Source organism: Capsicum annuum, chromosome 1 (genome assembly GCF_002878395.1).
Source record: "Capsicum annuum cultivar UCD-10X-F1 chromosome 1, UCD10Xv1.1, whole genome shotgun sequence".
Taxonomy (NCBI): domain Eukaryota; kingdom Viridiplantae; phylum Streptophyta; class Magnoliopsida; order Solanales; family Solanaceae; genus Capsicum; species Capsicum annuum.
The window spans coordinates 157,541,101-157,555,252 of NC_061111.1; the positions used below are offsets into that span (position 1 = coordinate 157,541,101).

Sequence of the window (14,152 nt, forward strand, 5' to 3'; positions counted from 1 at the left end):
TGTATACATTAAATATATATGTCTATAGAAGATATATACACATATATACTTACCATTCAATATATGTACTACTTTAAATTAAACATGTACTGCAATATATATATATACTACAATATATACACACACTAAACATATAGTTATATATTAATTTCTAAAACATATACTCATTTATACGTTAAATATATATACTACTTTAAAAAATATACACACATATATACGTATCATTCAATATATAAATACACATATAAAATATATGTACTTCTTTAAATAAAAATATATGTTATTTAATATAATAAATTAATAATACTTTATAGTAAATTAATCCGTTTATTAATTTTTTTTTAACAAATAAAAAATCAACCGGACCGATTTCAAATCGATTAATCAGCAGGCCTAAATCGAACTCGATCCGAATTAATCGGGCCCAAAACCAAAAATAAATCGATCCAAAATTTGATACTATTCAGCCCGTGGACTAATCGAACTGGATTATCTAAATAGGCCGGATCGGACTAATTTGGGCCGGGTCAGCGCGTACTGTTTGACACCCTTAATCATAGGTGAACTACAAATGATGACAATTTTAAATGAAATAAGTTTGTATGATTTCCGGTGAGAAAAAGCTAAAAATTAAGATAATTTTTCTATATATTAAAAAAAAATGCTTTCAACACGTATGCTTCATATCATTTAAAAATAAGGATATTTTCGTCAATTTGTTCGTTAGTCTAATATGTGCTACTTAATTCTCTTATACACGTGTTCTACTTGCTTAGAGCAAACACATACTACCTCGTTTCATTTTAATTAACATTCTTTCTTGAAAATATTTATTTTAATTTAATTATTTCTTTAATAAAATTAAGAGAATTTTATTATATTTTTTCGATATTACCTTCAATATTAAATAATTAAATAAAATATATTTATTTAAATTTATATTTTTAATATATAATTAATAGAATTATTTTAATAAAATAAGTCTCTATTAAATAATTTTTTAAGAGATGTGCCAAGTTAATTGGGTCAATTAACTGAGGGAGTAACATCTTTCTCATTGAAGCTATAACCTTAATCTAGGTTTTTCATCTCCTCTCCCGCGCGCACACAAAATTTTTTTTTTCCCTGTGCGTCTAGATACTATTTTGTACAGGTATTTTTTTGGTTAATTATGTTTTTCTTTTTGGGTTAATCTTTGATAACTTTTAATGGAAGACCTTTCAATTTCATTTTTCCATCTCTCATTAGCCTAGACCAAGTTGCAAGATTTATAGGGTTTACAAATTTCTCGATGCGGGTATATTTTGAGATTTTTATATATGCCAGGTAATTTTTAATGGAAGAACACCGAATTCGAATTCGATTTCTCGCTAGGGTAGATTTACTTACAAGATCCGTAAAATTTGATTTTGAAAGGTATCTTTCGGCTATCTTTATTTTTTTGCCCTTTGTTTGTTGAATTGTATTGAGGTTGAGTAATCGAAATCAACAAAATTTTCTGAATTAGAGAATAAGAAATCTATAGATTTCAGCTCCTTTGTATTCAACTGAAGATTAGAGGTCATTCTATATAGAGAAATCCATCTACCATTCATCCTGATACTTCTTTTGAATTTATTGATTTGTTTTAATCGTGTATTTCTTCTGTTTTATTATTTCCTTTGTTTAGTTTACTTGTGTCTCTTCTTCCATGCCCTATTATTTTGTTTTTTCTAATTGGATCTATTAATCTGTGCTTAATGCTAGAATGTAGCAGTGTTTTCATAGCAGATCATGAAAATAAAATAGGCTTAGACAGTGGACGAGCGCATGCAAACGTTGTGTACTTGCTCCAAATTATTGTATGCAAACAAAATAGGAGAACAATTCTTCAATGGGTACTTCGAAATGATGACTTACTATTTGTGCCCAAATAAGTGTAATTTACAAATGCGCAAAATGCTTTGATTTATTTTTCATATATTATCTACTAAAAACTTTGATTTGTTCTTCCAATTGATGTGGACAAGAGCTTAAGTAATGGAAAAAATTGTTTATTTTTTTAAATTTCATATTCAATTTTGTCACTCTGAGATTTATGAGTATATTGTCTAATTATATTATATAATATAAGTATCCTTTCCTATTGCAATCTAATTTCTTCCAGAAGGTACTCAAATACTATCCTAGAAAAACTTCATAAAAAGATATTTCTTTAAAAAAGTATGAGCAGACAGTTTAGTTCAGCCGAATGTAGAGATAATGATAATGTTATTGATAAACTTCGACATAATACATAAATGTGTCTTTTATGATTTACTTCATAGGATGCATACACCTACTTATTTGATATTATGATAGTATTAGTGTTTATATATGCTCACCCAAAATTGGAGAACATGAATACTTATTTGATATTATGATAGTATTAGTGTCTATATATGTTCACCCAAAATTGGAGAACATGAATGTCGTTTAGGCCAAGTTAAAGGGTACATTTATGTATTATGAACTGAACCTTCATTGAATAATTATTGATAAATTTCTAGATTTTTCTTGCCTATTTCAGGTACTAACTACTGACCATCTCTCTTTATCTTGCAGAATACATCGAAACACTTCAACTCTAGCTACTGTTTGCCAACACTCAGCAATTCATTTTCATCATGTCTAAAAGTACTCTTGAGTTCCTTCATTGCAAGCATGAATTTTGATTTTGTGGTATTAAATGGTAGGTATCATATATCTTTATAAGTAAATTGATTTATTAGCGTTTGTTAGATTTAATGATTAATAAGAAATATACAAATAGTTATATTTCAATAATATAAGAGTAGTTATTGTAGACATCTAATTTTGTCCCTCCAAAATTTAATTTTATTTTTCAGCTCAACTTACTACACACCCTCATCCATATTATTGTACCCCACAAAAATAGAAAAAATAACAATCCTTAACATAATTCCTAACAAATTCTATTTTATTTTAATTTTATCCTAACCAACTTTACACCTCATCCTAAACCTACCCCACCCCCTACTCACCACCACATACCCTGTAACCCCTGACCCTCCTTTCACGTTATTTTGGCCTGGAACAGAATAGAATAAAGGGGATATGCACACACCATAACAAAGGGGGATTCCAGGATCTGGGGAGAAAAAGGAAAAAAATACATACGTATGAACCTTTTCTTTTTTGCTTCTTCTTGGTTGATCGAATACACTTACATACACAGAATAGATATACACAACACACACACGGACAGAGAGAGGGAGAGAGAGTTGCGAGAAAGAGAGAGATTTGCGAGAGAGGGAGAGATCCGGGATTGAAATCGAAAGAGAACGATGGTGAAGCAGTTTCCGGTGAGTGAGGGCTTGAGGAACACGATTTGGTCGTTTGATTACTGTTCCGACGACAGACTCGCCGAAATCGCGTCTAGCTGCCACAAATTCCTTCAAAACCCATTAGAATACGTCTTAATTGATATATCTTTGTCGTTTTGGCCATAGCCGAAGTTTACCGGGGTTACATTGACACAAAATCATCAAAAAAACCTCGATCTGCTTTCGATTCCGTCCAAACCCATTAGAATCGGGTCAAATTTCTCTTATTTCTCATAATTTTTAGTTCGAGGTTGTGTGGGTTCATGAGAATCTGGTTCAGGTCTCTTTGTTTCTGTGATTCTCAGTTTCGAGTTGGACGAGTTCGTTTGTTTGAGGTTCGGTTCGAAGTTTTCGGGTGCAGACTTTCTTTATTCAAAGAACATTGAATTCGAAAGCTTCAAATAAGGTTTAATTCTACTCTTTCACTTCTTTTATCTCATTGTTGATGATATTTGGTGCATTGAATTGAATATCGTGTTGGTTGATCTGTTATGATGTGAATTGTTGGTAGTTTTGATTCGATGTTTGATTCCCTTGATTGTGGATTATGGATTATGTGATGAAATGATATCTCATTTGAGAATTAAAATTGGTTGTTTTGGGGCAGAAGTTAAAAGTTGATAAAGTGATTATTGTGGTTTGATTTATTGATATCGAACTTGATAGTATCATGGTAGGTCTAGTGGGATAGGCAAACGTAGGTCGGGTAGGCAAATTTAAGGACTGTGGATTGATGGGATATTTGAACTGTGTGATTGAATGTTTTTTGGCTTTATCGCTTTGGGGTCACTTGTATCATTTGGTCGGGGAATGCTCTGAAGTACTTGTATTATTTTATCCGGGGAATACCCTGAAGTATTGTGTACTTGGAGAACGTTCGTGATGAAGGCCCGAACCATCGGGTGAGGCATTGGAGCTTAGTCTAGGATTAGTTTAGAATAGAATTTAAATTTTCGTATTTTTTTATTTTTGGGACTGTACAACTCGGACTGGATACTATATTTTTGATTTATTTTGTTTTATTTGTTGGTTTGATTGTTTTATGTGTTTTGTGTGGCTTATACATTTGTAATGTCAAATTAGTCGATATGCTCCACCAAGCGACCGTGGTCGAACCACGGGATCGAGGGGTGCCTAACACCTATCCCTCAGTCAACAGAATTTCTTAGCCAAAATCTCTGTTTGTGGATCCGTTTTTAGACTCAAAAGTCGTTTTAAAAAAAGATATCCAAGGGTAACCTGGCACACCTGATTTATGTCAAGTGGTGACTCCGAGTTTTGAATGTAAAAACAATTCTTTTTCTGAATAAAATTTTCATCTTTTTGTCACTCCAATAATGAAAACCCTTTTAAACTTAAAATCCAATCTGTTTTTTTCTTTTGGTTAAAAATAGGGTATGACAGTTCTGGCGACTCCACTGGGATAATTTCATAATTCAAGCTTATTTTTTTGGAGCTGTATCGGCTTAGTTTGGCATATGGGTGTATCGACGCTGTTTGTGTTGTTTTGTGTTATTGTTTTTTTTTTCATTGTTGAGTGCTTGCGTGCTCTTTGTTTACAGTTTTAATCTATGTGTTACCGCTTTATATCTGGCATCATGTGCATAACCCAAGTCATTTTTTTTGCAACAAGTCCGTAGTGCACACTGTGTACACGACCTCTAGTTGAGTCACCCTTATCTTAGGAGGGGGAGCCGTCGGCTAGTATGAAGTGGGTGGAAAGCTAAAACAGCCACTATCGACCATACGCTCCCTCGAATAGCCTTGTTAGTGAACCCCAGCGTAGGTCAGCCTTTAGATCATGCTTATCTGCATCATATTGAGACTTAGAGGGACTCACTTGGTCCTTTATAGGAAACTCACCTCTAAGGCATCCCTACGTGATAAATATTGCATCTTTAAGGGTAACGAGGTCATTTGACAGACTGATTTGGGCAAAACCATAACTTAGAAGCAAAATGTGTAGGCAAGAAATCGTTGAAAAAAAGAGTGAAAAAAAAGAGATTTGACAGTTTTTAGGGTTCTTTATGGCTTTTGTTTTTCACAATTCAAGAAAAAAATATTTTTTTACTTTTTGCACTCATTTCCCCAAAAATTAAAAACATTAAAAAGATTTTCCTTTTATTTCTTTAGTAAGTATTCACAATTCAAAAAATCTAAAAAAATATTTTTTTTCTTTCAATAGGAGCTTTGTACATTATTATTTTTATTGATGAAAATATCAAAAATATTTTCTCTTTCATAGTTGTTGGTGTTAGTTTCTAATTAAAAACCCCAAAAAGATTTTATTCATCTATCTTTAGTCGTGACTCTCAATTCAGAGTTTAATTTGTCATTTAATTCTTAATTGTTCAATCTGGACGAACTACACACCCCTGATTCTCCTCCCGAGAGAGTGAGATACGTAGGCAACCTATTGTTGATTTGGGGATCTTATTTAAAAGATCAAAAAAAAGATTTCTTCTCCTCATTTAGAGTAGGTGTTTCATATATGCCTTGAAAAGAAAAATACAAAAAGATTTTCCTTAATAATCGTAGGTTTTATTTTTGGTGGATCTTATTTGAAAAATTCAAAAAGATTTTCCTTTAATAGGTTTAAATTTCATTTTTGTATGAAACTCAAAATTGAAAGCCCAAAATGATTTTATTTGGTAATTATAGATTTCATTTTGTGTATGGATTTAAACTTGAAAAATACAAAAAGATTTTGTCAATTCTTTTAACAATTTGTTATTTTCTTTTCTCTGTGAAGTTTCAAGAAAAAGAATGGAAAAAGAGTTTAATTGGCCATTTTGGCAAGACTTCACGAACTATGCACACCTGATTCTCCTCTCTCGGGAGTGAGATATGTAGACGCCCTTCTTGGGTTCGGTGATCTTTTAAAAAAAAAAAATGGAAAAAGAGGTTTTGAAAAAGTGTTGAACTATAACACATTTGCTGTTTTTTTTTGTTGAGTCAGTTTAAGGTAGTTGGTTTGTGACATTCTGGCTGGTACTTCACATCACACCAAATTCAAAGGGTTAGTTGTGTCCAACAAAGATATAGAGAGTGATATCATGGATCAAACAAGGAATTAGAAAAAAGAGAATTTGAAGCAACAAATTAGGAGCTTAAGACAACAAATGACAGAAATGCATCGAGCTTGGGCCTGGGGGTTGCCTCCTCCTCTATTTCCCTTTATTGATCCTACAAACATCTCGAGTTTTCCACTAAAATATCAAATTCAATTTTCTACTGTTGTTGATGCACTGCAACATGACTCAGAAATCATTTCGAGCCAAAAAACATCTCAATACTTCCACCTCTTTTCCTCTAGCTTCTCAGCATAAGCCTGCTACATTCACAACACCATATGTCATCTGTGATCTTGTTGCTCAATCCTCTACTGGGACTTCCATACTAGCTCGCTCAACGGTTGTGCGTCCCATGCTGCTAGTGAACCTATATTCAATACTCTTGGTGATCATTGTTATACTCCTGAGCCTGCTTTTAACTTAACTGGACCACCAAAATTTCTTAACAAGTAGCCTAGTGTGCCAAAAAAAGCCAGAGAAAATGGTTGGAAAAATTAAGAATGCAGGAAATACTGTGAAAAGTTCCCTAGACTTGCGAGTGAAAAAGATGTTTCATACAAAAACAGGGGCATGTCTTCAGGTGTTAACCCTCCTCCAAGCCTTGAGATACCAAAATTTAAGGAGCAAGATGGACAGAAGGAATTCGTGAAATATTTGGGACAATATTGCAATCAATTAAAGGAATCTGGAAGGGAGAAAAATGGGAAATATACAAATGCTGTTAGAGTTGGAGAACGGGCACACCTAAGAAGACGACGTCGTCGTTACCGTCAGTCTCAAGCCCAATTTCATACCCAAACTCTCTATAATCCCTCTTAAAATTCATTATACTCCATTTTCTCACCTCCATATCTAGTATATTGCGTATAACCATATGTTCAACTCCCTCCTTACTCACAATGGCACGTACCAACTCTTCAGAGTCACCCTCCGACTCCACAAACCTACCAAAGTCCTTCGAGGCCCGATTTTGGATTCAAGCCAAACAATGAAATGAGGCAGAAATTGAGGGATAGCTTCACACCAAATGGAGAGTCGTATGCCAGTTTATTTCAGAGATTGGCACAACAAGGCATGATCACTCCTCTCTTTGGGTATACTCCTAACCCACATTCAAGAAGTTTTTATCCTAATGTTCGATGTGCATATCATTCTGATGTTCAGGGTCACAGTATTGAAGATTATTGGGCTTTGAAAATAGAAATTGAAAAGATGATTCAAGATAAATCGATTATGGTGCAGAACATTGACAGTGAGGAAAACTCCAATCATGCTGATATGCAAACCAGAGGCTAAAATATCAGGCTGAGCAATTGAGAAGTCACCCCTCTCCCTACTAGGAAGAGGTCTGGTAGTTTGCTTTATTTTATTTTTTATTATCCGAATTATTTTAGGGTTGTAGTTTAGGATCTATCTTGTTTTGTCCATTTGTCGTTATGTTCAAACCCTTCTATCTTTTATTTTAATTGAATGAAGTGTCCCTTTTTTCTTTGTGTTTTAAATATATGTTGTTTGTTTATTTATTTATACAGTATATTTTAGGTTAATTCTAGTGTTATGACATGCTAGCGGAATTTTTAGCTAGATCTTAAAATCCAATTTAAGCATAAACATTGAATCAGAGGATTAAAGTTAGAAAAAGAAAGCATCTGAGAAAATAGGTAGAGTGCTGAGACATTTGGTGACAAGTTCAAACCTTCTTTGAAAATTAAGGCAATTATTTTGAAAATCACAAGAATAACTTGGTCATCAATTGAAAAACATAGCTCAATTAGGTCAAATAGTGGATATATGATCCCAAGGAACGGAACAAAATCAACTCCACGAAAACATGAGTCATTCAATGTGAGGGATGTACAACAAAGATAGAGTTGTATGTTCGGCAAGTGTAGAAAAAGAGGTGGTACATATGTTCGGAGCAAGTTAGTGTTGTAAAACATGTCATAAATGATATTGATTGTGCACTTTCATATTCCATGATATGTACTTGCATTTTGAAGGATTGATATGACGAAGGAATTTCATTCTGTTATCCAAACATTGTGTCATCCTTTATTTATCCCATTTGAGCTTTAGTCCTATTTTCTTTCATACCCCTCTTTTGGAATCAAAATAGAGTAAAAAAAGAAAAAAGAAAATATGTCCATAAGAAAAAAGAAAAGTGCCCAGACAAATAGAGTCAGAAAAATTCAAAGAGAAAAGAGTATCAATAAAAGAAAAAAAATCAAAAGTCTAAATCATGCAGAACCAGTTTTCAGAACTACGCGTGACTTGATTCTCCTCTTTCGGGGGCGAGATACGTAGGCTGCCTTATTCGAGGCTCGGTCCAACCAAATAAATAATTTAGAATTGCCCAGTCAAAAGAAATTGGGGTTGGAGTTAATCCTCATTATTTGGGTCGATTTCAAAAGTTGTAAGTCCTAACCCACTTCAAGTGTCATTTGGGCCTCATGTCATCCTTTCTTTCTAACCCTATCCAAAATCCAAGTTATAACCGAAGAAATACCTTCAGATCAATCTTTGAGAATGTTAAGGCTAAGCATGCAATGAATGTGATGATGCATTTTGGGAACTACTTGTCTTCCTCAGCATAAGGAATCAGGAGAGAAATAAAAATAAAAGAGTCTTATTGGTGAAGACCCTCACGGGCACCATAAGGCAATAGTGAGTTGAGAGAAATAAAAATAAAAGAGTTTTATTGGTGAAAACCCTCACGGGAATCATAAGGCGATGGTAAGTTGAGGGAGATAAAAATGACAGTCTTATCGGTGACAACCCTCACGAGCACCATAAGACAACGGTGAGTTGAGACAAATAAAAATAAGAGAGTCTCATTGGTGAAAAACCCTCACAGACACCATACGACAATGGTGAGCTGAGAATAGGAAAATGAGAGAGGCTTGTTGACAAAAACCATTCAAGGCGCCACTAGTCGAATGAGGTCTTAAATGCAATTGACCTAAGGAAGAAACTCAATTTCGAGGTCATTCACTCAACAACAATTGGTAGAAATTTTTGGATGGAAAGATCAGGCAGTCTAATCTGATATGCATGTCATAATTATTAGAGTTGACTGTCATTTTCAAATAAACTTTTATTTCATCTTTTTCAATGGGGACATCATTGTCGTTTTTTTTCTTCTCTTTAGTTTATTTTTATTTTCTTGAGTCAGTTATCCAAATAAAGCAAAAATTGTTGTTATTTTTCTCTTGTCTTTGACTCAAGTTCATGTCAAAACAAGTGAGAAGAGATTTCAAAACTGACTGCCAACTTCTTTAATTGTATAAAGCAAGACAAAAAGGCCAGCGCATGAAAGAGACATGATTGTGAGCCGAAAAAGGGCATGCAGAAAGCTTTGTAAACAGGCAAATCTGGGAAATCATGAAAATACCAAGGTTTAAAGGGTTTATCTGAGAAGCATGACAAAAAGAGATACTGTGTTTATTTCAAAGTCACACTTAATAATTTGAGTTTGGATCAATGACGTGACCAAGCAGGGGCAAGTGCCAACAATCCGAAACAAAATAAAGGAAATAGACACTAGAGCAGGTGTCGGGATAGCCAAGTGCTACAAGCCACCACTGTATTTTTAATTGACAAATTTTCTTTGTTGAAATAGGGGCAAATTCGCTTCACTTTATTTATTTACCATTGGAAAAGCACATCCATGGAAATTTACTTTTTGTTCAGGACCCTCTTGGAAAATGAGAATTTACTTTCTGCTCAAGACCTTCCTGGAAAATGGGAATTTACTTTCTGTTCAGGACCCTCCTGAAAAATAGGAAATTACTTTCTGTTCTGGGCCCTCTTGAAAAATGGAATTTTATTTTCTGTTCAGGATCTTCCTGAAAAATGGGAATTTAGTTTTTGTTGAGGACCCTCTTGAAAAATGGAAATTTACTTTCTGTTTAGGACCCTCCTGAAAAATAGAAAATTACTTTATTTTCTGTTCAAGACCTTCCTGAAAAATGGGATTTTACCTTATTTCTGGACCCTCCTAAAAAACGAAATTTTATGTTCTGTTTAGGACCGTCCTGAAAAATGAGATTTTACTTTATGTTCAGAACCCTCCTGAAAAATGAGATTTTACTTCATGTTCAGGACCCTCCTGAAAAATGAGATTTTACTTTCTGTTCAGGACCCTCCTGAAAAATGGGATCTTACTTTCTGTTCAGGACCCTCCTAAAAAATGGGATTTTAGTTTATGTTCAGGACCTTCCTGAGAAATATGATTTTACTTTCTGTTCAGGACCCTCCTGAGAAATGGGGCTTTACTTTCTGTTTAGGACCCTCATGAGAAATGAGACTTTACTTTCTGTTCAGGATCCTCCTGAAAAATGGAACTTTACTTTCTGTTCAGGACCCTCCTGAAAAATGGGACTTTACTTTTTGTTCAGGACCCTCCTGAAAAATGAGACTTTACTTTCTGCTCAGGACTCTCCTAGAAAATGGGACTTTACTTTCTGTTCAGGACCTTCCTGGAAAATGGGATTTTACTTTTTGTTCAGGACCCTCCTGGAAAATGGGATTTTACTTTCTGTTCAGGACCCTCCTGAAAAAAATAAGATTTTACTTTCTGTTCAGGACCCTCCTGAAAAATGAGATTTTACTTTCTGTTCAGGACCCTCCTGAAAAATGGGATTTTACTTTCTGTTCAGGACCCTCCTGAAATATGGGATTTTACTTTATGCTCAGGACCCTCCTAAAAATGGGAATTTACTTTCGGTTCAGGACTTTCTAGAAAATGGGAATTTACTTTATGTTTAGGACTCTCTTGAAAAATAGGGATTTACTTTATGTTCAAGAGCCCGCCTGAAGAACAGGGTGATAAAATTTCAAGTCAGGAGCCCGCCTGTTGAACAGGGTGATAAAATGGTAAGTCAGGAGCCCGCCTGAAGAACAGGCTGATGAAATTGAAAGTCAGGAGCTCGCCTGAAGAACAAGGGGGAATAAATGGAAAGTCAAAGCAACAAAGTGAAGAAGTTGAAAGTCAAGCAACAAAGTGAAGGAATTGAGAGTCAACAGATTGAAAAATAACAAGTCAAGATCCCGCCTGAAAAACAGGGTGATGAAATTGAAAGCCAAGCAACAAGTTGAGGAAATGGCAAGTCAGGAGCCCGCCTGAAGAGTAGGGTGATGAAACTCAAGTCAAGAGTCCAAAAGAAGCCGCATAGATATGACTTTTGTAATTTCATTTATGTTTTAACTTGTAATTATTATTTTTGATGTAATGACAGAGCCACAGATCGAAACCTCGATAGAACCTCGGTCGACTCCCTAACTCGATATAGTCCCTCTTCTTTCAGTCCTCGGTATAGTCCCTCTTCTTTCAGTTCTTCTTTCAGTCCTTGGGGATACCTGTGACTTGATTCCCTCATAACTAGGGATGAGTATGATGTCCAAAGTCAAGACTTGGTTTCCCTCCTCCCTTCTATTTCATTCTTTTTGAATAATGACCGGGACAAAATTTTATCTCGTTGTCTACTTCTTTGTCTGAAAATACTTCATGTTTACATTCAAAGGGGGCATGCTGTAGACCCCTAATTTTGTCTCTCCCAAGTTCAATTTTATTCATTTTAGCTCACCTTACCACACACCCTCATCCATGTGATATACCCCACAAAAATACAAAAAATAACAACCCTTAACATAATCCCTAACAAATTCTATCTTATTTTAATCCTATCCTAACCAACTTTACACCTCATCCTAACAACCTACCCCATCCCTACTCACCACCACATACCCCCTAACCCCTGACCCTCTTTTTATGTTATTTTAGCCTGGAATAGAATAAAATAAAGGGGATATGCACACACCATAACAAAGGGGGATTCCAGGATCTGGGGAGAAAAAGAAAAAAAACATACGTATAAACCTTCATTTTTTTCTTCTTCTTGGTTGATCGAATACACTTACATACACAGAATAGATATACACAACACACATGGACAAAGAGAGGGAGAGAGAGTTGCGAGAGAGTAAGAGAGATCTGCGAGAGAGTGATAGAGATTTGTGAGAGAGGGAGAGATCCGCGATTGAAATTGAAAAAAGAACGATGGTGAAGCAATTTCCGGCGAGTGAGGGCTTGAGGAACACGATATTGGTCGTTTGATTACTGTTACAACGACAAACTCGTCGAAATCGCATCTAGCTGTCACAAATTCATTCAAAACCCATCGAAATACGTCTCAACTAATATATCTTTGTCTTTTTGGCCATAGCCAAAGTTTACCGGGGTTACAACGACACAAAATCATCAAACAAAACCTCGATCTGCTTTCGATTCCGTCCAAACCTATTGGAATCGGGTCGAATTTCTCTTATTTCTCATGATTTTTAGTTTGAGGTTCTGTGGGTTCATGAGAATCTGGTCCAGGTCTCTTTGTTTCTGTGATTCTCAGTTCCAAGTTGGACGAGTTCATTTGTTTGAGGTTCTGTTCGCAGTTTCCGGGTGTGGACTTTTTTTATTCGAATAACATTAAATTTGAAAGCTTCAAATGAGGTCTAATTCTACTCTTTCACCTCTTTTATCTTATTGTTGATGATATTTGGTGCATTGAATTAAATATCGTGTTGGTTGATCCGTGATGATGTGAATTGTTGGTTGTTTTGATTCGATGTTTGATTCCCTTGATTGTAGATTATGGATTATGTGATGAAATGATATCTCATTTGAGAATTAAAATTGATTGTTTTGGACGTAAGTTAAAAGTTGATAAAGTGATTATTGTGGTTTTGATTTATTGATATATAACTTGATAGTATCATGGTAGGTCGAGTGGGATAGGCAAACATAGGTCGGGTAGGTAAATTTAGGGACTGTGGATTGATGGGATATTTCAACTGTGTGATTGAATGGTTTTTGGCTTTCTTGCTTTGGGGTCACTTGTATCATTTGGTTGGGGAATGCCCTGAAGTACTTGTATTATTTTATCCAGGGAATGCCCTGAAGTATTATGTACTTGGAGAACGTTCGTGATGAAGGCCCGAGGTATCGGGTGAGGCATTGGGGCTTAGTCTAGGATTAATTTAGAATAGGATTTACATTTTCATATTTTTTTATTTTTGGGACTGTACAACTAGGACTGGATACTATATTTTTGATTCATTTTGTTTTGTTTGTTGGTTTGATTTTTTATGTGTTTTGTGTGCTTTATATATCTTTAATGTCAAATTAGTCGATATGCTCCACCAACCGACCGTGGTCGAACCACGGGATCGAGGGGTGCCTAATACCTTCCCCTCGGTCAACAGAATTCCTTAGCTAGAATCTCTGTTCGCGGATCAGTTTTAAGAGTCAAAACCATTTTGAAAAAGGATATCTAAGGATGAGTTGACACATCCGATTTATGCCAAGTGGCGACTTCGAGTTTTGAATGTAAAAACAATTCTTTTTCAGAACAAAATTTTCATCTTTTTGTCACTTCAATAATAAAAATCCTTTCGAACTTAAAATCCAATCTTTTTTTTTTTCTTTTGGTTAAAAATGGGGTGTGACAGTTATGACTGATTTATTTATTTGGGTATGAATAATAATACGGGAAAATTGTAGACACTCAACCTATGAAGTAACCTAATTACTTAAATATCATACAAGTTGATGTTTATAGGCCTCTACCATACTTGAAAGGCTCTATGGTGTTGCCAAGCACCACATCTGTGATACTTATAGGCTACCATCGTACTTGTAAGGCTCTTCAGGGTTGCCAA

General features: G+C 34.9%; 1 long non-coding RNA gene across 2 annotated transcripts; it reads left to right on the forward strand.

Annotated features, from left to right (window-relative positions):
* The first annotated feature begins 1,044 nt into the window (after positions 1-1,044).
* Positions 1,045-13,580, forward strand: LOC107840476. Of its 2 annotated transcripts, XR_001665266.2 has the most exons (4): positions 1,045-1,153; positions 2,584-2,710; positions 3,671-3,771; positions 13,381-13,580. It is a non-coding gene; the product is annotated as an uncharacterized LOC107840476 (long non-coding RNA). The 2 variants fall into 2 exon arrangements; XR_007046023.1 differs by lacking the exons at positions 1,045-1,153; positions 2,584-2,710 and having other exon boundaries at positions 2,913-3,771.
* The last annotated feature ends 572 nt before the right edge of the window (positions 13,581-14,152 follow it).